The sequence below is a fragment of the Lissotriton helveticus genome, chromosome 3_1, assembly GCF_964261635.1.
Source record: "Lissotriton helveticus chromosome 3_1, aLisHel1.1, whole genome shotgun sequence".
NCBI classification, from domain to species: domain Eukaryota; kingdom Metazoa; phylum Chordata; class Amphibia; order Caudata; family Salamandridae; genus Lissotriton; species Lissotriton helveticus.
In genome coordinates, this window is record NC_136061.1 from 907,288,043 (window position 1) to 907,312,596 (window position 24,554).

The window sequence follows — 24,554 nt, forward strand, 5'->3', positions numbered from 1 at the left end:
GGACCTTTCTCCTGCTACACCTGCAAATTCAGCGGCACCGTCAACATCTCCGCCACGACCACACCACAGATTCCCGACCCCAACCACCTACAATGCATCCTTCTCAACACCCGCTCGGTCCACAGGCACGCCATTGACCTATGGAACCTACTAGACACCATCTCTCCAGACGTCGCCTTCCTAACGGAAACATGGATGAACGCTTCCTCCGCCCCAGACATCACCATTGCCATCCCTGAAGAATATAAGATCACACGCAAGGACCGTACCAGCCACACAGGAGGAGGCATAGCTATCGTCCATAAGAAATCTATCCGCATCTCAACCAGCTCTGACGCCAACCTCCCCAACTCCGAACACCTTCACTTCCAGATCCACATCGACCCCAAGACCACACTCAGAGGCACCCTCCTCTACAGACCACCAGGACCCCGCGCAAAATTCAGTGAGGACATCACGGACTTCATCACTCCACACGCGCTCCCCTCCAAAGACTACATCCTTCTGGGAGACCTCAACTTTCACCTTGAAAAGACCAACGACTGCAACACCACCACCCTGCTGGACAACCTCGCCAACCTCGGACTTAAACAACTAGTCACTTCCCCCACCCACATCGCAGGTCACACACTCGACCCCATCTTCACCTCCAGCAACCATGTCTCCTTCAGCCACACCACGGACCTCCTCTGGACTGACCACAGCTGCGTTCACTTCACCTACAACAAGCCAAAACCCACCAACCACCTCCAACCAACTCTGCAAAGAAATTGGAACAAGATCACCACCGACCAGATCTCCGCATCGCTCCTCCTAAACACACCAGCCCACTCTTCCAACCCAAACCAAGCCGCCGCCAACCTCACCCTATGGCTATCCAACACCGCCGACACCCTAGCACCACTGAAAAAACGTCAAAGCAAACCTGGCAGCAAGAAGGCCTCATGGTTCAACGATGATCTTAAGAAGTCCAAGAAACTCTGCCGCTCCCTTGAAAAGGCCTGGAAAAAAGACCCATCCACTAGCACCAAGGACGCCTTCAAAAACGCCACCCGCACTCACCACCAACTAATCCGAAAGGCCAAGAAAACAGCATTCAAGGACCGACTCGACAACAACGCCCACAACAGCAAGGAACTTTTCAACATCGTCAAAGAATTTTCCAACCCCCCGGCCAACTCCAACGACATCACCCCCTCTCAAGCCCTCTGCGACTCCCTAGCCTCATTCTTCCACAACAAGATTGCAGACATCCACAACAGCTTCAACAACGAACCCGGAAACCAACCAACCCAACCATTTGCTGAACATTCTCCCCCCGTGAACACCCTCAACGACTGGAACCCAATCTCCACTGAAGACACCATCCGCCTGATGAATTCCATCCACTCAGGTTCCCCCACAGACCCTTGTCCTCATCACATCTTCAACAAAGCAGGCTCCGTCATAGCACCGCACCTCCGAGACGTCATCAACTGCTCCTTCAACTCCGCCACCTTCCCGGAAAATTGGAAACACGCTGAACTCACCGCCCTTCTGAAAAAACCCACAGCGGACCCCACCGAACTCAAAAACTACCGCCCCATTTCGCTCCTCCCATTCCCGGCCAAAGTCATCGAGAAAGCTGTCAACAACCAGCTCGCCGCTTTCCTCGAAGCCAACAAACCCCTCGACTCCTCACAATCTGGCTTCCGAGCAAAACACAGCACTGAGACCGCCCTCATCGCAGCAACAGACGACATTCGAACTCTATTGGACAATGGAGACACAGTCGCCCTCATCCTCCTCGACCTCTCGGCAGCATTCGACACAGTCTGCCACAGCACCCTGTTACAACGCCTCAATAACATCGGAATACAAGGAAAAGCACTTGAATGGATCACCTCATTCCTCTCCGGAAGAACCCAGAGAGTCCGCCTCCCACCATTCAAGTCCGAGGCCACTGAAGTCATCTGTGGCGTACCTCAAGGATCCTCACTCAGCCCCACCCTCTTCAACGTTTACATGAGCCCCCTCGCGACCATCGCCCGACAACACAACCTCAACATCATCTCTTACGCGGATGACACTCAACTTATCCTTTCTCTCACCAATGACCCCAGCACCGCCAAAACTAACCTACACGAAGGAATGAAAGAAGTTGCCGATTGGATGAAACAAAGCCGTCTGAAACTGAACTCAGACAAAACAGAAGTCCTCATCTTAGGTACATCCCCCTCTGCATGGGACGACTCCTGGTGGCCGGAAGCCCTTAGAAAAGCACCCATCCCGACAGACCACGCACGGAACCTTGGCGTCATCCTGGATTCTTCACTCTCAATGAACAGACAAATCAGCGCCGTATCCTCATCCTGCTTCAACATTCTTCGCATGCTCAGAAAAACATTTCGCTGGATCCCCACCGAAACAAGGATAACAGTCACCCATGCATTAGTCACGAGCCGACTGGACTACGGAAACACCCTCTACGCAGGTACTACCGCTAAACTACAGAAGAAACTCCAACGAATCCAAAACGCCTCAGCCAGGATCATATTAGACATCCCGCGCAACGAACACATCTCCGGTCACCTGAAAGACCTCCACTGGCTACCCGTCAATAAGAGAATCACTTTCCGACTGCTAACTCACGCACACAAATCACTCTACGACATCGGACCAGAATGCCTCAACTCACGACTGTCCTTCTACACCCCCTCCCGCCAACTACGTTCTTCCAACCAAGCCCTCGCCACTGTACCTCGCATCAACAGGACCACCATGGGAGGCAGATCCTTCTCATACCTGGCTGCTAAAACATGGAACTCACTCCCCGCCTACCTTCGCCTCACCCAGAACCACCTAGCATTCAGAAAACAACTTAAAACATGGATATTTGACAAATAATCCTCCTCCCCTTTCTAAGCGCCTTGAGACCCTATGGGTAGGTAGTGCGCTATATAAATTCTCTGACTTGACTAAATGCAGTGTCCCTGACAGTGGCGCTTATGCCCTTATGGGGGCTAATAATAAAGGCGCCGCTCCGCTCCTTAAAGTGACATGTGTTAGTTCCTTAATACTTAATGCTCACATAATAATTGATTTCCTGGCAGTCATACATCTTAAAATATATGTAGCTACATAAAAACATATATCAGAACTTCCCAGAGTAAACATTATCTGCATCGCAGCCTTGGTAGATCGTACCTTATATTTTAAGAAGACGGGTTTTAAATAAAATTTCCTTAAAAAGATGTAGAATTTACAAAACAGCATGAAATGGCAACAGCTTTGTTTGGAGATATCATCACAAGGACATGGGGAGATGCTATTCCGTCTAGTGTGAGGGAATGCCACAAGATGGTGGACAGTGCCTAGTCTTAAACGTGTTAATACAAAGCGATGGGAATTTCTTGTGACTTCTGTTAAGTAGGGCTGAAAGCCTTCACTTACATTATGCTCGCAATAAAAAATCAAGGTACATTGTTTCTTGCGATCAATAGCCCTGGCATTCCTTATTTATTCTAAAAAGGATTCCTCAAGCTCTTTTTTTGATAGAGATGCAAGCTGGTCCATCTCCAAAAAAGGATCTAGATCAAAGAGTAATTTATACCAATGTTGAATATGTCTAAGCCATGGAATGCATGAGCAATGATCTAGCTTTAAACAGTCGCTAGTTACACTCTGTGTAAATTTTGTTTCGGTTTTAGACCAAATGGACCACCATAGTACCAACGGACGTAAGGCTGCTAAGTCCTTGATGTAATTAAGGCCCACTTCCCTGCGGATTATCTCAATGGAGGCTGATGCTGGCACACACAACAAGCGTTTCAGGAATACATTTTCCTCGTGTTGGATAAGCTTACCGCTATGGGTATGGTGACCCCATACTCCTGCGCCATATAAAGCTGATGATAGACACCTTGCATTATAAATTGACACCATGTCCTTAATTCTGCGGTTCCCCAGTTTGGCAGTAAATCTAAAAACGCTATTAGTATTCCTAACCATTTTGAGGCGCACCTTCTCCTGTTCGTTAACCCACCTCCCATCTCCGGAAAATGTTATGCCAAGATAGCAGAACATTTTGACGGTTTCAATTTTGACATCGTCTAAATAAAAGGTCCTATTTTGCTTGGTCTTCTTCCCGCATGACATTACAAAGGTTTTTACTTTATTAATTAGCAGTTTCCTACTATCAGTAAACAGCAGGAATTTGTCAATAAGGCGTTGGAGACCAATTTGAGTACATGATAGCAGGACCACATTATCTGCGTAAAGCAATATTGGGGTGGAGTTACCGTCTATTAAGGGGGCATCCGCTGGAGTCTTTCTGAGGATTGTGTCAATTTGATTAATAAATAAGGAAAATAAAAGGGGTGCTAAAACGCAGCCTTGCCTAATGCCTCTATTGACCTTAAAAAAGGGAGTACATTAACAAGCAGACCCAAAGCGCACTTTACTAGATAATCTTTCGTATAGCCTTGCCAGGAAATGTATAATCTCTTTTGGCGCTCCCATTTCCAATAAAACAGGCCATAAAAGAGAATGTTCAACTAAATCAAAGGCACTACTTAAGTCAGCGAAACATGAAAATAAGTTCCCTTCTTTGACAGTAGTATATTTATTAATAATAAGGTTGAGGTTTATGCACTGCTCCATTGTACCTATTCCCCCTCTGAACCCATACTGTACAGGCGATAAGATGGTATTTTGCTCTGCCCATGTTTCTAGTCTGTTTAAGAGGATTCTGCTCAGGACTTTGATGGACGAATCCAGAAGGGAGATAGGGTGATAAGTACATGCCTCAGACCTAGAACCTTTTTAAAAAGGGGCACAATTATAGATTGGCCCCAAGTCAAAGGAAGATTGCCTTCCATAGCAGCATTAAAAAACCGTGTTAAAATTGGTGCCCATAAATTCATCTTATGCCTGTATAAATCCACCGGCACACCATCAGGGCCCGGAGCTTTACCTCCGCTAGTCTTTGCTAGCCCCTCGTATACCTCGTCCAAGCTAATAAATAGCGATGTAATCGGCCGTATAGATTTATTATTCAAGGAAGAATCTAAAATTAACCCATCTGGGTTAAACATCTTTGTAAAATGGTCTATCCAGGCATTGCAGTTTACATGGGAAGTTAATTCAGAACTATTGCCATTCTTTGAAAAAGGACAATTAATAATCTCCCAAAATAATTTATTATTTTTTGTATCAGCTGCCAGGTTAAGGTTGGACCAAGCCTCATTTTGTAGTTCTTTTTTCCGCGCTCCCAGGGAGACTTTATAATTGTGACGTTCATCCCTAATTTGTGCAGGATCTCTTGGTTTGGCAGCTAAAGCCAATTTCAATTTGGGTAAAGCTTGGATGCCATTTTTATCAAACCATCCAACCTGTGTAATCCTCGGTTTCCGACTCCTGCCTGTCAATAAGCCCGCTATGACCATGTTAATCTTATAAAACTTAGAGAGCAATGTAGCGGGGGTTACCTCATTACTTAAACAGTAACTTATCTCTGCACTACATTTATCTTTAACATCCTCTAAAAGTCTGTCGGGATTAACGTTAACCCACTTTATTCTCATACCATTAGGTCTTGCTGCGGCGATATCCTTAATGGGGCTACTAAATTTATGGGACTTGTGCCCCCAGCTCAATAGTGACAAAGAAATGCTGTTATGATCACTTAAGGCCTGCTCAAATATCCATAAATTAGAGTAGGCCGTACCGGAGGAGACAAGGATGTGGTCAATATTAGAGTGGGCGTCCCTACCTTTAAAAGTTGGGCATATAATGTTACCCTTTTTCATAGTGCAATCCAATAGTTCCAAATCTAGTTTAGCAACTAAGTTGTTCAGTGCAGTTCCATAATTATTATGTGGAAAATGGATATATGGGGCACTGCCTCTGGGATCCTGCTCCCCCAGGAAACCACAGGTCCCTTTTTGTGCAAATCTGCAAGTCTGTATATTAAAATATCCAGCCCAAAGAATGACCGGTTGGTCATTTGACTGAGCTAGGATCTAATCTGTCTCCCTCCCTATGTTCTGCACTATAGATCTCCTACTTGCATCAAAGATATTTTTATAGTAGTTGATTACAACCAAGTCTCTACCTTTGCGATGCTCTAAACGTAGCAGCTGGGCATAAGGGGCAATCTCAGAGTGACTCTTGAATTTAAACTCAGTTAACCTAGTCGATATCAGAATTAGGAGGCCACCTTTAGCCCTACCTGCTGCAGAATTTACTGCCTTTACCCAATACGATGTAAAACCCTCCACGTGAATTGGCTCTCTGTGCCAAGTCTCTTGGAGACAAATAATATTGTGTCCTTGTCCAATAAAGTCTTTCCAAAATGGGGTATTCAACTTCCCACTGATACCCGCTATATTCCAAGTGGTAATACTGAGGCCTTCCTTACTAGTGGCATTTAAGGTAGGTTGAGTTTGGTGTATTGTTAGACTGTTGGATAAATTAGTAGCAGATAACGATGAGATATTATTTTGTACCGTAGCTGGAACCTTCAGTTTATCATCATTTAAAACCACCACCGGGGATTTCCTTGCTACGCTATATGGTCCAACCGCCTTGCTGTAAGCTTTAATACCAGGCAATTGCTCCCCGGGATTGGCTATACAGGCCAGAGCTTCATCTCCCCTCTGGGGGCCTGTAGTATCAACATCATGCGTCTGATCATAATGTCCTGCAAGTCAATCTATATCCCCCAGTGATTCAAAAGCCCGGTATCTGTTAAAAGTTGGAATGGAAAAACAGTTCCGGAATTTGGACGAAGGAAACAAATTATGGGCATTGGTATGATGGTTAACGCTAGAGCAATCATTAATACGGACATTATTTTGATTGCCTATTTGATGCCTATAGAAAAAATCTAATGGGAGTAAGGTTGTATTATATTCCCATTTGGACGGGGGGGCTGAATTCATAATGGAATCCCTTGCCCAGTCTGGTGTTTTAAAGTTGATAATTATGCAGTCTCCCTCAAATTTCTTTTCAAGAGGACCCAACCAGCCTACTCTTTGGGTAATAATTATCTGGTTGGCCCCATACATGGGGAAGCCACAATGTTTGGAAAGCCAATGCAAGGTTTTATTTTTGAGGGTATCGTGATTTTCAATTTGGGTGGGCTTCAGTTTCGGTATATTCACGAGGACTGCTACATAGGTGCCGCATTCAGGTGGTAAGTTAATGACGGCTGGGACTGCAGTTAGATTTTTGTGTGCAGACTCTGATCTGCATAAATTATTGGGTTCTAAGTTACCTCGCTTACTACATTCTTGCAGCTCTGTCTTCCCTAATGTGGCAATAGGACCATTAGGGGGTACATTTTCAGGAATGGAAGCTATAGTAGGGGTCCCTAGGCCATTAGTCCCTCTAGGGCCCCTGCAGGCCAGGTCTATAATTGGTCTGTCCTCGGGGGCAGGCTGATGAATGGTTGCCAGTCTGGGCACACTCGTGCTACTTTGGCATGCATTTACTAATGTGCCGCCTATATTTTGGGTTGACTTAGGGGCATCAGAATGAACCTCAATGCTAGATTTCTCTATGTGGTTTCTAAGTTTGTGTACCTCCCTAGCCATATTGTCAACTTATTGTGAATAGGTTTCATTAACTCAGTTAACTTGTCATAAATAGCGTCAAGGTCTATAGTACTTAAGGGTACTGATCTAGTAAGCTTTGACCTTGTTGTAACCATGTTACCTTTGGACGGGTTACTGATATCCTTTTTCCCTCTCGTACTTCTCTGGCCCCCCCTTTTGGGCCCCTTGGATTTTCTTGCAACTGGCACAAGCGTGTTAAGGGGGCTAACAGCTGGTGATAAGTTACGGGTCGCTGAAATGCGAGAGCTATCTTCGTCTAAATTGGTTAAACCTTCTTCTAGGTCAGTACCTGAAATGACAACAGGGCTTGCTCTCGAGTGTGGGCTTGGTTCGACTTGCTCACTCGATATTATACTTGGCCCCAGTGAGAGGCGCCTTTCCGTGCAGTCAATTTCCTCATTTAATGCGCTGACTGCTATAACTAAGCAAGTATCTATGGTATTGCGAGTATCTACGGAAAGTGGCTGTATCCTCTTCCTCCCCATTTTGGGCATTTAATAAATAGACAAAGTTTAATACACAAAGGGGTAAACGGGACACAAAACAGCAGGCTTACCGCAAAGCCCGTTATTGCTTAGGAATTGTAAAAATGTCCTCGTAGGTCCAACAGTCACTATAGAGCAGAACTGAGGAGGGTGGGCCCAGCCCAGCCTCCTTCAGCCTCGGACGGCCTATGACGGTCCCGCCCTTGTCCCGGGCTTAGCCCGGCTGTGCCCGCGTGCGTCCCGTGATGCGGGAACCCTGTCCTCCTTTAATGCGCCTGCCTGGCGCGGAATCTGCGGGTGGGCGGCGTCAGCCGCGGTGAGTGCTGGGAGATGTGGTCCCTCCCACTGTGGTCGCGCACAGGTGGTGGAATGCAGCGCGGTGGGGAGACCAACAAGCGGCAGTTGCGCGTGTCCTCGCGCCCTCTAGCTTCCAAACGCCCCTAAAGACCACGGAGCAATGGCAAGACTGCGGCAGTATTGCGGGATTAAGGTAGGCAGAAATCCTTTGAAAAAGAGCACTCGCGCAGCAGATACCCTGTCCTCCTTTAATGCGCCTGCCTGACGCGGAATCTGCGGGTGGGCGGCGTCAGCCGCGGTGAGTGCTGGGAGATGTGGCTCCCCCCACTGCGGCCGCGCACAGGTGGTGGAATGCAGCGGCGGTGGGGAGACCAACAAGCGGCAGTTAAGCGTGTCCTCGCGCCCTCTAGCTTCCAAGCGCCCCCAAACACTGCGGCAGTATTGCGGGATTAAGGTAGGCAGAAATCCTTTGAAAAAGAGCACCCCTCTCTGCTATTGGACACTATAGTTGTATTCCCTACACACGACATGGACATATAATCAGGCTGAAAGAGGCATTGAATCAGAGCCCGGGCACCCTAGTGGCCACAAGGGGGCACTGTTGTGCCCTCAGGTGTTTATTCATAAAGGGTAATCCTCAGAATGTTTGAAGTTTACGTTTTCTTTAGTCTATACTTACCATCCTTTTCTTTGCAAGTTTAGATTTTTTTCTTTTCTTTCAGGAGGGGTGGAAAGGGAGGGACTGTACGTCACAGCAGGATTGGGCTGCCGATTAGGGAGGTGGGAGGGAGTGAATGAGTGTTGGCGACATTCAGCAACACTTTATACACAGGCACAATCGCACACTACTGCACTGCCCGCACAGAGCTTTTAGAGACAATACTCTATGCAACTCATGACCCATACTCAGCAAATGACTCACCCACGCCGGCCTAGCTACAAATTCCACACTTGGAATGTGAGGGGCCTTGGGAACCCAAGGAATGTCACAATGCTTTAGCCTACCTGGATAGGCACAACATACACTCCACCATGCTCCAGGAGACTCATATTGGCTCCACTGCCCCGACCTCTTTCGCGCCCCAGTGGGCTTCATATGGATGCATCTCAACATACTCCAACTATGTTCAAGGAACAGTAAGCCTAATTAAAAAAAATATCCTAATGTACCAGTGGGGGCAATCGCCAACCCCTCAAGGGCATTATTGCCTTACATGGGGGCGGATGTCATCTGAGTATATAACAATTGGATGCTGCTACGGCTCTGATCATGATGATCCCTCTAGGGGAAAATCCAAGATACGGGCTCCACCCATGTGGCTTGGGGTGGGGACTTCAATGTCACTCTTGATCTGACAATAGATCGGCAAAGACTGCAACCCTATCACTACCCAGCGGCCAACTCAAACTCTCAGAGATAGTTACTGCACATGGACTGATAGATGCATGGAGAAGCTTACACCCCACTGTAAAAGAGAGCACATGTCACTCTTCAACACACTCCACATGGTTGCGCATTGATGGCTGGTTATTGACCAGACGACTAAAATCGTGACTTACGACAGTGAGACATCTCCTGCGAACATACTCTGATCACTCACCCATTCTACTTTCTCTTACTCCACCCTGCTCAACGTCGCCTTGTCAATATTGGAGATTGCGAGAGAATGCTCTGCTTGATCCCCTATTCTGCACAGAAATAGAGCAAGAGATCGCAGGTTTCTTCCCACGCAACATTAACACTTTGTCTCAGATTTCCACGGTCTGGGAAGGATTTAAAGTGACCATTAGGGGCATTTGCATCACAAAGGGGGAGTCATATTGAAAGACATCTGGAACACGCTTAGTACAGTAGAAACAGAACTCACACAGCTAGAGGAATAAATGTGCTGTATTCCCAATACTGCCTTACAGAGGCAGATCAGAGATAAGCTGACAGACCACCAAGAGACTGCAGAAAAGGAAGGCACATTTAGGGGGAAATACCATTGTGCCCAACAATATGGGGAAGGGGAATGCCCTGGGAAGGCTCAGGCAGATTTAATCCAGAAACCATGCTTTTCTGGCACCATGTTGGAAGTTGTTGACCATGTGGGCCGTTTGCATAGGGACACCTGTACATATTGGACACATTCCACGCTTTCTACAACACTCTTTACAAAACACATTGGTCGCAACCAATAGACTTCAGGTCATTCTTTGAAGACATAGCGCTGGAGTGGTTGGGAAACACACACAGGGAATTTCTTTTTGCAGAATTTGAAGACGAGGAGATACTCACGGCAATCATGCAGCTACAGTCTAGCCAGGGGCCTCACCCAGACGGCCCACCTGTAGAATTCCACAAAACATACAGCAAGGCCCTCATCCCCATTTTATGACATGTGTACGAAGAGGTGCTGGAAACAGGCATGCTCCCGCAAACAATGCGGGAAGCACTCATTATATCTCTATTGAAGCCAGGGAAAACAGGAGACAGGTGTGACTCCTACAGACCACTCTCACTTATAAACTGCAATGCCAAAATGTTTGTGAAATTACTCACCAATTGCATAAGTCTTCTGATGACAGCACTTGTACTTCCAGACCAATCAGGGTTCATACCCGGCAGAGCAATATCACACAATCTTTGCACTCTCTTCGCCCTTATGCAAGACTTGGGCCCAGACCAAGCCACCCTGGCTGTCTTTCTGGATGCCACCAAAGCCTTTGACTCCCTCGAATGGGATTACTTGCTGTTTGTACTGACATGCTTAGGCTCCACCCCTTCCTAGCGTGGATTCAGCTATTGTACACCAAACCACAGGCCAAACTACTCATAAATGGAATGTGCTCTCCCAGGTTTCATATCACGAGAGGATGAGGCAGGGATGCCTGCTCTCTCCAATCTTATTCACCCTGGCCATGGTGCCATTGGCTGCTTAGCTCTGGCAACACCACCGTGAACATGCCCCCATATACCCTGAAAGGCAAATCCTAATATCCTTGTTTACCGACGACCTTACCTTATATTACTGAGATTCCGAGGAGAGTCTGAACCCTATTTTGTGGGCGTTTCTGCAGTTCGGCTGGTTTTCGGGGATCAATATCAATTGGAACAAGTCACAAATCTTACCCCTCACAGATGGAATGAGAGATCACGGTGGAATGCACAAATAGAGCTTGGAGGGCGATAGTTAAGCGCATAAATATGGACATGTTATATTCTCAGCTACTGCCACTACCAGGTAGGCTTGACATCCCAGTTACGAGGGAGGGAAGATGTCCACAAATGCTTCGTAAATTTGACATTCCACCTGGGGGGGACTATATGACAAAGAAACTTTCCGATCATGAGAACCCTTCTTTAAAACTGCCAGCTCACCACTATGGAGCTATTTATGTATATAAGGCTCTTGCTCGATGTCAAATCGGCCACCCCTGATTTTCACACAAATCCCTCCATCTTGGCCCGCTACACGCATCACTACAACACTCCCCCCAACACAAATAGTATCCATGCTGTACCAAGCCTTCCAAGCAGACAGTCCTCACACTTCTCATGGTGCGCGATCAAGGTGGGAGGCCGACCTGGGTTCGTCTATCACCGACGACCAATGAGCATTTTGCTGCCAACAAATGGGGAGAATCTCGGCCAGAAGTGGACTGCGTATAATACATTTCAAATACCTCCACCACCTCTATTATACCCCGTCACGACTATGCTGTTTCGGACTCAGGGAAAATGATAACTGTGACATATGCGGAAGTGAGGGTTCTGATGTTTTACACTTGGCATGGGAATGCACCCCCATCCAGAAATACTGGATCACAGTAACCAAGACCATTAGCCAGATGACAGGGATACACATATCTAACGCCCCACTTGTCACACTGTTGGGACATACTAAAGACCTCTAGGCATCATTCAGTAGGTACATATCGCTGGGGCTGCTCCTGGCTAAACGTAGGGTGGCCTGTAAATGGGGGAGAGGGAGAGCACCTAAGGTTGAGGACTGGCTGCAAAACCTTGTCTTCTGCCAGGAGCAGCTGACGTTGTACGCAGAGCTGATCCACCTGCGTCTCGCCCACAAGACATTTGGGAACCTCTGCGAGCATATCTATGGGAGGAGTCCGGTTGAGGCAGAGTCAGGGGTAAACACTGTAGACCTAGAGACCGCTCTCCCGGGAATGTGATGACAAAGGGAGTGGATAGCGTTGCAGTATGTGGACTGTATAGCGCACAAATGATAACCTGCACATGTCGCCTGCAGGCATGGCCTGTAGCTAAACCGATGTATGATAGCCGCAAAGTATGTATTCTACTGTGTATACTATGCTTTCTGCTACACTTATTGTTGAATTGTTGCACTGTGAGGCTGGCTTGATGTCAGCATATATTTTCTTTGTCTCTTGTTGAAAACTCAATAAATAAATCTAAAAAAAAAGTACATTGATTGTTTTTGTGCAGGAAGGGGCACCTTCCTGCACAAAGCAATCCTAAGAGGAGTTTACTTATTTCCATGTGTGCCTCAGAATGCAGGACACATGGAAAGAGGAAAAAATTAGGCAAAATAAAAATATTTCTCCTCGTTACACCAGCTTTGGGAAGGCGTAAGGATTTTGCGCTGCCCCAGGTTTACATGATAAAAGTAAATCTGGGACAGCATCAAAATCCCTGGGTGTTGCGCGGGAACAACCACCGCAACGCCCATGGAATGCCTATTTGAAGCAGAGTAAAGCGATACAGTGACTTGCGTTGCTTTGTCTTACTCCATATCTATGAGGCCATGCAAAGCCACGCGGGGTTGCATCGCATCACCTCATAGTAATGATTGAGGGGCGTGCTCCGCTGAGTGTCAAAAAAGCCTCTCATAAATAAGCCCCTCACTCTGCATACCCTGGAGTGGGATTTAAGGAGTTCTTTATATTGAAGAGATCTCTCCTCACGTAAATGGACTTATTCATGTCTGGAATCCCTTCGTGAGTTTCTGGGAGACAAAAAGGAAAAATTGGTCATGAACTTAAGATTTCAATTTTAAGTATAACTTCCTCTGATAGGGATAAACAGGATTTATTTTCTTTTATGTTTTGGAGTTATTTGACTTATCGAACACACATCATCATCAAAGTCTGCCTACGCTGAAATACATGCAAAATTACAACACATTGAAAATCAACCTTCTGAAAAAAACATGGTTAAGTACTATGTTTATGAGTAGTTTTTGGATATCACCCCCTAATCCTGTGCGTCAGAGTGCATGCCTTTTTTATTACACGTGTTACAGTTACACTTTGCTTCCGAACGTTATCAAAGATTCATGTTTAATCAGAAACACTTCACAGCGCACGCATGTTCCCAGTGTGGAATTTTATGGAGCACCATTTAAATTAACCAGACTAATTGATACTAATGATGCAACAATATACATCCTATTAACACGTGGCATATTAATTATGTAATTTATTGCACGACATGAATTGCAGATACTTACGGCCCCGCAGGACGCCGTCTGCGAAAACACTCAAGAATTGATTTTAGTGATTGTACCTTTTTTCCTTCAGTACTTTCCACCAAATATGCCTGAATATGAAAAATGTTTACATTTTAAAATTGTGCATGTTCGTGAATATAAATCTAGAAATTCGTTATGTTTAGAAGGTATATGTGTGCGTTTGTTTTATTTTTTACAGAGACACCTTTTCATTTAATTAAACATCTGATATTGTTTCCAATAAAAAAAAGAATGCCACAGAAAAGAATACCATTTAAACATTACTTAAGAATGCATTAAATAACGTTTTGACCAGTTCTCTATTCTTAATGTGCTGTTCTGAAGGAGAACAAAAGTGCTAAAGTGGATTGAAAATGCATTTTTCAAGCGGAATCACGCATAAAATGCATTTTTTTGTTTCATGAACCTCACATAGTTTTGGTTTTATGTCTGCTTACTCTTCTTCGTCCGATTTTCAGCCACAAGATAATGGTTGACGGAGAAAATGGCATGTGGCAATAAAACGTTATCTGTGACGTAGCTACATGCGATGTGGTGACAAAGCTAACAGTATGATAATATATAATGTAAAGGAAATATACTGATCAAGTATATCACATTACCTTTGAGCACAAGAGTATAACATGCATACACTTTTCATGCAAACTAGTGATCAAGCATCCCTCACGTAATATATGTGATTATCTGGAAAATTATCTGCTTTTCTCTTGGTAAATATTATGCAATTTTGCCCAGCCCCTATTGAAACTATAGGCACGAATTAAAATGATCCCACCAGGATTTTAACATGTGGCTAGGGGAATTCTTCAGCCGGTTTGTACAATTGCACGCCATCACATTACCCCCAGGTCCCTCCTGACCTCGTCCAATTCCTTAAAATATGGAGATAACCATCTCCATGACAGAAAAAAAGAAAAGGAGCATGCTGGGATACCGTACCTGCTCCCTCCCACTGGGAGTACATAAGCAGTACCAGCCCAGCATGCAGCCTGTTCTTTTTTTCTGTCTCCGACAGAATGGATGTTCGAGTGTGCTGTGATGTTCTACTTACTGCCTGCGCCCGCTCCTGCTGGGCTGGGGTGGCATGCTAGTCCTTCTCTGCTTCCCCTGCCCGGCTGCCTGGCTTCGCGGGCAGGGGTGCTGTTTCCTGGTTTCTTCGTTTGACTGCCTCCCGGCCTGCCTGGCTTGCTGGGTCGCGGGGCTTCTTCCTGGCTGCTTTCCGGTTTGCCGGCCCTTTGCGGCTGGTGCGCCGTCATCCCGCTGTTCTTCCGGGTCACCAGGGCGCATCTCCCCGTGCTTGGCCGGGTGGGAGACGCCCTGCTCCTGTGGCTTGCTGGCGTGGCGCTGGTTGGATTCTGGTGCCGGCGGTGTGTGGGGGCCTCGTTTCCTGGTGCTGCGGCCCCCGCTACGGGTGAGTCCCGCTTTGCGGTGTTTGACTCTTTTCTGGAGCCGCTGCCTTCGCTCGCAATGGGAGATGTTGTAGCATTGAGGCGAGCGAGGTCTGCGTGGCAGCTGGGGAACCGGGTATGAGTCTCGGCACTGGTGCTCACCATCCTGTATTTCTGGGCAAGTCTTTCTATTTCCCCGTGCCTTTACATACATGTATGTGTCCTCATGCAACAAATTTGGTAATGCCTATTTCGGCTGTGGGCCCGGGAGAGTGTCGGTGCCTTTCCTGGCCGGGGTGCCGCTTTCCCTTACCGGCTGGACGCAGACTGGTTGCTTCTGCTGGTGTCTGGGCGGGTCTTTTCCGGTGTGTCCTCATTTGGGGCTGCTGTTTGTCTTCCCCAGATGTGCATGTGGTGTGGCCTACTCTGCCCGGCGCTGCTGTCCTGGTGGGCGCCTGGGCGGGTTTCTTGGGGGGCGATGAGCTGTTGGAGTGCTCCTCCTGCCCTCCTGGTGAGTTCCGCGTTGCGGTCCCTGTTTCTTTCTTTGTTCTTGTCCGCCTTTCCTGCTGTCTTTCTTTTGCAGGTTCCTCCTTGGCCGGGTCCTCGGCTCCCTGCCTGTGGCCAGTGTGGATCTTGCTGTGGCCTCGGCGGGGCGGACTTCTCTGCCCGGCGGCTGGTGTTCTGGTGGGCGCCTGGCCGGTCTGTTGGGGGTGGGGGGGGGGGTGCTGTTGTGGCCCTCTTCCTGCCCCCCTGGTGAGTACCTTGTTTCGGTAGTCCCTGTTTCTTTCCTGTTCACTGTCCTTGTGCACTGTGTGGCGGTTGAGGCTGTGTATGGGTGGGTTGGCCTTGCTGGACATGGTTCCGTCTTTTGCCTGCTATTGTCCGTGCCTGTTGCTGGTGGGTGTCGTCCTCTGGGCGTCTCCCTGCCGGTTGTGTGGGGTGTGTGCTGTTTTCCTGCACTGTTTCCTCCGCTCATGTCCGCATGTCGTTTGGTCTCCTGTGCTGCCTTGGCTCTTCTGTTGCTGCCTTGGTTTGCCTTCCCCGTGCCTCCTCGGCTGCTTGTGTTCTGTTGCTCGGGGCGGTGGGCTGGTGGTGCATTTTTGCTGCCACCTTGGAGTCCTTTTCTCCTCCTCTTGGGTTTCGTCTTTGGGGGGGTTCTGGGGTGTTTCTCCTGTGGTGGGGGCCTCCTGCTTCGTGTGTGTTGGCCCCCTCCTTTTGGCTCTATCAGACGTTCTCCTGCCCGTCTTTTTTGCTGCAGGGGTCCCCTGTTGCTCGGGCCCTCCTGCTCTGCCCTTGTTGCGCCCCTGGTGGGTGCGCTTGTGCCCTTGAAGGGGTGTACGTTCCCTCTTGCTTCCTGCCTACGCCCTGGTTCCCTGTGTTTCCTTTTTGTGTTCTGGGGCCGCTTCTGTTTTCCCCTGTGTGCGTTGGGCGTGCCTCTTTGGTTGACTTGCCCTTGCGCCTTGGTTTGGGCTTTTTCTTCCTGTTCCCCTGGCCTGTGTCCTGTTTGGGGGTTCCGGTTGGGCCTTGCCGGGCTCCTGTTCTTTCGTTCTCCGGCTGCTGTGGCTCCCTGTGCTTTCTGTTCCGGGGTTCTTGCTGGCTTTCTTTTCTGTTTCCGTCCGGCCTCTCCCTCTGGTGCTTGCCGCTTGGTTTGGGTCGTTTGCCGCTTGTGCTGTGCTCTGCGACTGTGTTGCCCTGTGGCTGTGGCTTCTGTTCCTCCTGCTGCGTGGCCGTCCCTGGTGGGGTGTCTTCCTGCTGGGCCTTGGCTCGCTTTTGCGGCCTTCTGTCCTTCGGTTCCTGGCGTTCCTGTGGGTTCGGTCCGGGTTCGTGCCTATGGGTTTCCTGAGGTATCCGCTGCTGGTCGGCTCTTGCTTCCTCTGTGGGTGCTTTGCTTGGGCCCTGCTCGGGCTTTCCGGCTTTCGGCGGGTTTCCTGTGTCCTCCCCTTGTTTCCTTGTTGGGGGGGGGGGCTGTTGGGCCCTTCCTCTGTCCTGGGGGCGCCTTTTAGCTGGGTCTTTGGCTCTGCCTTCAGTGGACGCTTGTTCTTCGTGGGCCTGGCTCCTGGGCCACTCCCTGTCTGCCGTTCCTGGCTGTGCTGTGCCCTTTCCCTACTGGTGGGTTTTGGGTGTCGGTCTCCCCGGGTGTGTGGCCTCTCTGCGCTTTCCTTTCGCCCCTTGGTTCCTACCCTTCTGTTGGTTTGAGCGGGGTATGTGCCAGTCTGGGTGTCGGCCCTGCCTGCCTGCCAGCCTGCCTTTTTCGCTGTTGGGCGCTTTTTGCTCCCTTAGGGTGCTTTTGCTTGCCCCGTGCTCGGGGTGTCTGCCTTCTGGTGGTGTCTCCCCCTGGTTTCCGGGGGGGGGGGGTGGGGGGTTGGGTTTGTTGTGCCCTTCCTCTGTGCTGGTGGGTCTTGGCCTTTTTGGGTGGTGTTGGCTCGGGTTTATTCTTGCCTGCTGCCCTGTTTCCCCTCTTGTGCCCTGTCCTGTTGGCCGTGCCTTTTTCGCTCCTTGTGGGGTTTGGGTGTCTGCCTCCCCTGGTGTGTGGCCGTGTTTCTGCTTCCCGCCTCTCTCCTTCTGCCTTGGGTTGCGGTTGGCTTTGCTTCAGTTTTGGGGCTTTGGGGGGCCTGGCGTTGGCCCTGTGCCCCCGCGCGGGCTGTTTTCGGCCTGTGCCCTTGCTCTCTCATTGGTGCTGGGGGGTCCCTTCCCGCTCCCTTGTTGAGTGGTGCGCCTTGGGCTTATTTGGGCTCCTGTCCTTTGCTTTCGGTGCCGGGGTTTTTCCCGTGTGATCTGGAGGCCGTGGCTCTGCCTTTGTTGGTTTTGCCTTTCCGGTCCCTGTTTTGGCATCCTGTTCACTTTGCGTTTGGGTGCCGGGCTTCCTCTGGTTCTCCTTTCTCTGGGAGGTCTGGCTGTGGTTGGCTGTTGTGCCTTTCCTATGCACCTTCCTGGTTGGGGGTTCCTTTTTGCCTCTCCCTCTGGGTCCGGGTGGTGCAGTGTTGTGTGCCTCCTGGCTGGCTGGCCTGCCTGTTCTACGGCGGGTTTCTTGGGGTTGGGCTGTGGGCCTTGTTGTGGGCCTTCTGCCTTTGGGGTTCCGCCTTCGGTGGTTCCGTGGTGTGTCCCTTTTTCCTCCTGGGGGTCGGTTCCTCCTGTCCGGTTCTGGGGTTTTGGTTTCCCTGGTTCCGTGTGGGCCTTTGTTGTCTTTCTTGACTGCGCCCTCGTTTTTGCCCCGGTTTTGGTCGTTTTTGGGGCGCCAGGTTTTTCTCCCAGTTGCTTGTCCGTTTCGGGGCTGCTGCTCTGCAGCGTCTCTGCGGGGGTTGGGCTTTGGTTGGTCCTGCCCTGTGGCCGGGTTCCTCTGTGGTTCCCTGTTGCAGCCCTCTTTTCGGTTCTGCTGGGGGCTTCCCCTGCTGTGTTGGGGTTGTCCCTCTGCTTTCTTCCTTCCTGTTCCTTCGGCTCGTCCGCCCTGTGCGGGCTGTTCTTTTCTGCCCTTTTCCTTTGGCCTGGTTTGGACTGTTGGTCCCTGTTTGTTTGGCGGCCTGGGTCCGGGGGCTTCGCCCTTGGGGGTTTCTCGCTGGATGTTTTCCCTTTCCTGGCTCCGTTCTCTGTTGAGGCACGTGCGCTTCTCCTGGGCTTCCTTTGTTCGTGGATTGGGGGCCTGGGTTTTGCCTCCTCTGCTTGCTTCCTTGGGTGCTTGGCTCTGCTTCTGTGCCTCCCTTCTGCGTGGCGGTCCCCTTCTGGCCTTTGGGGTCTTCGTTCGGGCCTGTGGGGTACTGTTTTTTGGTCTGGTGCCCTTGTGGTTGGTGGGGTTCCGGAAGGCCGGGTTCTCTGCTTTGGTAATCTCCATATTTTAAGGAATGGGACGAGGTCAGGAGGGACCTGGGGGTAATGTCCTATTACTTACCGGTAATCTTCATTACTCCTGGTCCCGTTGACCTCGTCCCATTCCTTACTTCCCTCCCTCCCTCCCTTGCGGCCGGCCTTCCTGTTGTTGGCTTGGTATTTTCAGGCTGCATGCTGGGCTGGTACTGCTTATGTACTCCCAGTGGGAGGGAGCAGGTAGGGTATCCCAGCATGCTCCTTTTCTTTTTTTTCTGTCATGGAGATGGTTATCTCCATATTTTAAGGAATGGGACGAGGTCAACGGGACCAGGAGTAATGAAGATTACCGGTAAGTAATAGGACATAAATTAGTAAAAAAACAGTACAATTAGGGGCAGGAACTAACAGCTAAATCATCACCCTGGAAACGTGTGAAATAACGTTGAACACTGCACTTGAAGGATCAGGGACCCAAAGATAAATTTTAACACGTAATCACTCCAAACATAGACTCAAAATAAAAAATTAAATTGTGGTTTAATTTTGTGTATAAGCTTGAACCCCTAACATTGAAGCAATCCATTATAGGGCTATATTATTTGTTTATTTTTTGAGAATGAAGGCCAGAACCATATTTTAGTAAGGCATGACATCATTATTCTATAATCAGGAACCTCTGTGACTTAGATGTTAATTCTATGTATTGCTTTATGTGGGGTCAAACATCTTTAGTGATGTGTCCATATGACATCCTTCTCATGTATTCACTCTTGTCCGAGTTATGATTCCTGCTGAATATGTGCAAAATGTCATGAATGCCTTGATGTCTCTCCAGAAGAATCACTTTTTTGTGTTCGGCGGCGAGAAGTAAGTGCAATGTAAATTTAGTTTTTTCTTTATCTCCGTCATCGGTGCCCCTAAACACCCCCAGCTCATGGTTGCCTGTCACCTGCAAACCTCACTTGTGGTTTTTCGCCAACACCTCTTCCGCCCGCCTTTCCTGGCACTGGGCGGCCTAGTTAAGGATAGCCCAGGCACCTAAAGCTCTAGCTATGTTGTAAACGAATCTAGGACCCTAGTGTAACTTTTCCTGATTCATGCCCTTATATAGGTATACTTTACCCTATCCTTATATAGGCATAGAAATCATTACCATATTTGGCCTGAGCCTTACAGCCCAAATACGGCAAGGCTACTTCCACTAAGTTCCGAGAATTCACAACGATTTCTTGGAAAAACCCGCCTTCAGCAGCTAGGATCTTCCCCCTGCTTGAATATTAAGTTATCCAAGAAATCCTGGAGTTTTCTGGGAATTGAACGTTTGAGTGACGTTAATCATGTGTCAATCTCGGCACCTTCATGGTATAAATATGCCTACATTTGCCCAAACTAACACATGGTGGTTCTTGGAGCAGATCAACTAACTACTTGCCCGACACCCTGCAGCAGCAAGTGCCGAAGGAAGCCGACCCTCCAGCAGACGCACTGAGAGACGCTGTTTCTTCTCTTGCCGAGAAATCCAGGTCCAGTGTTTCCAGCTTACCCTTGCGGGCATCTGGGAGATCGAGTCCTGAGAGAGAGATACAAGACCTCCTTCATTCTAAACCAAGGCACGGAGCTGATTAGACCCATAGAGAATTCTTGATTAGACTCTTGGCAGAAATTAGGCAAAGAATACTAAACTTAAAACTACTCCTAAAACTTATTTCTTCCCTTGTGCTAGACTTAGGTCAGGTACATCGGGGTAGGCGTATTTTAGAAGCACCAGTTGAGTACTTTTAGCCATCTCTTTTATCATTGTATGTATTGTATGCATTTTACCTATTTAAAGCAACTTATGGCTTAGAAACCATATCATGCTGTTAAAGTACTACTTTAGAATACTGTTTGTATTATATGCCTTGTACTTCATAATCAGCATTACTATTGTAGCAGTACATTTCTCATGCTTGAGATAGAAGACTGTTCAATAAATACCTTTTATTGAAAACGCCCGTCTCTCTAATTTCTCAGCAACTCTGGTGAAACTAAGTATACACGATTGACTGAGTAAAATAGTTATCTATTGTTTCCACGACTCTGAAGATTGATTTCTTATTCTTTGGAAACAAAGTTGTCATGTTATATGGTTGTCAGAAACTAATCCCTTCTTGTACTTTCGAGAAAGTTTCTAGTGACCTCTGAGCTAGCTGGCACACACATAATTAAGTCTAATATATTCCGCAGAGACCTAGTTGACCTTAGTCCTACGTCTAAGCTGCAGTATATATTATTCCAATGCCCAGAGCCTATTGGGAATATAGGAACTACACTACAGCTACACCTCTGTGGCCCCCTAAGATTTTATGAAGTGGGTATGTTTGTTTGCAAGGGGTACCTTTAGGTTAGGATCCTTCCTGATTGTATGTAATATCTCGGCATATTGGGTGCCCCAAAGAGTTTAGTGGCAGGCAGTGAAACTGTCTTTCATCCTTACTGCAGGTCACTTCCAGCACTGCTGTTATGCTTCCTCTTCTCCTGCAAAAATCTTTATAAAATCATGTACAATGGCTTGGAACATCCTGTGTAACAGAGGTACAAAGGACCTTTTGTGCTCACTGACTTGGACCAATCCAAGACCAGAAGACCAGACTGTGACCTGTCACGTGCAGGATGGGAACATAGCAAAAGCAGAGTCAAACAACCGATTTAAAAATATAGCCTGACAGTCTCTCATCAATGGCCTATGTTCTATTCTGTTCTGCTGGACAAAGTAGGCCATGGCACAATCACCTGATTGACCAGAAGACAAAACACACCTGAGAGTACCTGCTTCCCTGATACTAGTGGCCATGTACCTATGGCACAGCTGAAAAGAAGAGAAAATGATCTTTGCCATGATTGCAGGCACATCATTTCTCTGCACCACTTTCTCCAATGATGCTAATTTCCATGTTACACCTCAACACTGCACCTCAACATTTCCTACTAAAAGGTCCCTTGTCAAATAGACAACTGTGTGCAAAGGGTTGTGCGACACCCCACCTCTAGTGCTTTCCTCTGTGCTTTTCTGAATAGTCACTGTTGCTTCTTGTCTCAATTGTCTGTCTGAGAGGTTTCCAGATACAGACACTAAGTACCAATTATGAGTTTGGCGTGCTGAAGCAGACCGCCACGCCACCCCAGCGGCGCCCTCCCACACCACCAAAACCGTGGTTACACCGCCCAACATATTATGAGTTTCCTCATGTCTGGCGGGCTGTTTTTAGCTGTCAGAAGGCAGTGCCTCTAAATATGGGCTACCGCAATGGGAACATTGAAAAAAGTTCCTGCACAGCCTGGACTGAAAAGTTCATGCCGTCTAGGAACTGGGGTGCATGCACACAGGAGAGCACATGTTGTGCCCCCTGCATGCATCCCTATGCACATGGGCAATAGGAGGCCCTGTAGGGCACTATTTATTTCAGGACAAACAGCCTTTTCATGGAGGAAAGACCTCCATGAAACCGCTGTCAGTCCTGAAACTCATAATATGCATGGCAGTGCCACAGCATATATTATTTAGCCACTGAACACCCAGCCACTGGCAGAGAATGGTGATTCCCTGTTGGCTGCGGCAGTGCAATGGCGGTACAACTGCCCAAAGATTGATAGAGCGGTCAGCTTGCAGAAACGCAACTACTGCGCCACCTGAGTCTGTGGGTCTTCGGACCGCCATACTTGTTATTAGGCCCTAAGAGGTTTAGTGTGCTGTGTCTAGTGCCATCCGTAAACTCCTTGTTTCTCTCTCTCTCTCTCTCTCTCTCACTCTCTCTTTCTCTCTCTCTCTCTCTCTCTCTCTCTCTCTCTCTCTCTCTATCTCTCTCTCTCTCTCTCTCTCTCTCTCTCCCTCTCTCTATAAATGTTGGAATGAGACAAAAGCTAACTTTAAAAAAAGAAAAAGTCATTGAAATAATCCAGATATAATTTTAAAACTTCAAGAGTTTAATTTAGTGATTAATAGGGGTGTTGCGAATCGACTTACCTCATGAAAATTAGTGAGGTAGGTCGCTATATGCGACCCAATAGGAAGCGCTAAAATCACATGCATTGTGGCCTGCTGGGGTCAGCAGAGCACCATGTCCATGATTGCTTATACATAAAGGAATCACTTTTTAAAAGTGCAGTCCGTGGTGCGTTTAGAAAAAAAATTAAAAGTTTACTTTTCATTGTTTTTAAAATGTTTTTGCTACCATTTTCAAAGGGGAAGGGGTAACTTAGGGACCCCTTCTCATTTGCAAATGGGTTACCACCTATTGAAAGTAGGTGGTAAAATGAGAAAACATTCAGATATACCGCTGCGATTCGGTATTTGGAAGGGCCCCTAAACACGCCCATTCCTAATACTAAATCGCAAAGCCATTTTGCAATTCAGTAACAGGTTACCGAATCACAAAATAGAGTTTGGTACATTGGAAAAGCCTTTTTTACGTTCGCAAAAGGGACAATTCTGCAAAACAGCCTGTTTGCAAACGCAAAATAGTTTCGTACATGTGGCCCTATAACTTGCGCCTATCATGCCCTACTTATATGACCTAACACATTACATCACTCATGACATGTTAAATGACATAAATAATGGCATCACTAAGTATATTTCAATAATATTGCTGAAATTACCATTGAGATCAACCAATAATTCTGACAGTGTTCTCTAGGCTTTGTGAACAAGGAGTAGCACATACACATAAATCGATGGGTGGGCTCTTATAAGCTTGTCTGTAAGCTTTCAAAATACACAAAAGAAATTGGCAGCCTGATTCATCAAGCTAAATTGCACTTGCAAAGGGCAAGATTCTCAGAATCTTGCCTTTTGCGAGTGCAATTTTTGCATTTGGGATTCATCATCCCAAATGCAAAATTCGCTATTAAAGAATTCGCACATTTGCGAAGAATTGCATGTAAGGAATCTCTATTTGAGATTCCTTAAATGCAATTCATGAATCATTTTAAAATTGCGAAATTGCAATTTTGGGCCGCTATTTACAGAGAGGTCAGACCTCGTGGTAAATAGCAAAAACATAGAAAAATGCATTTAAATGCATTTTTCTAAGTTGCATGTTACACACACACATGTCCTTTGGACATGTGTGTGTGCAACACCAATGTAGATTACATTTCAGGGGTGCTACAGGGTGTCCTTTGGACACCCCTGCACCCTTGAATTCGCATCCTTATTTGCGATTAGCTAATTGCTAATCGCAAATAAGGAATAACTCCCCATGCATTCCTATGGGCCTGTAGGCCCATAGGAATGCATGGGGAGTTATTCCTTATTTGCGATTAGCAATTTGCTAATCGCAAATAAGGAACATGTAGGAATCGCAATATTTTTTGCAATTCCTACATGAATCCCGTTTTGCAAGTCCTTAATAGCGATTCCTTATGAATCCCTATTAGGGGCTCGCAAAACGGGAGAATGATGAATCTGGCTGTGGATATTTTAGAAGTGGAGCACTTTCAATAAATATC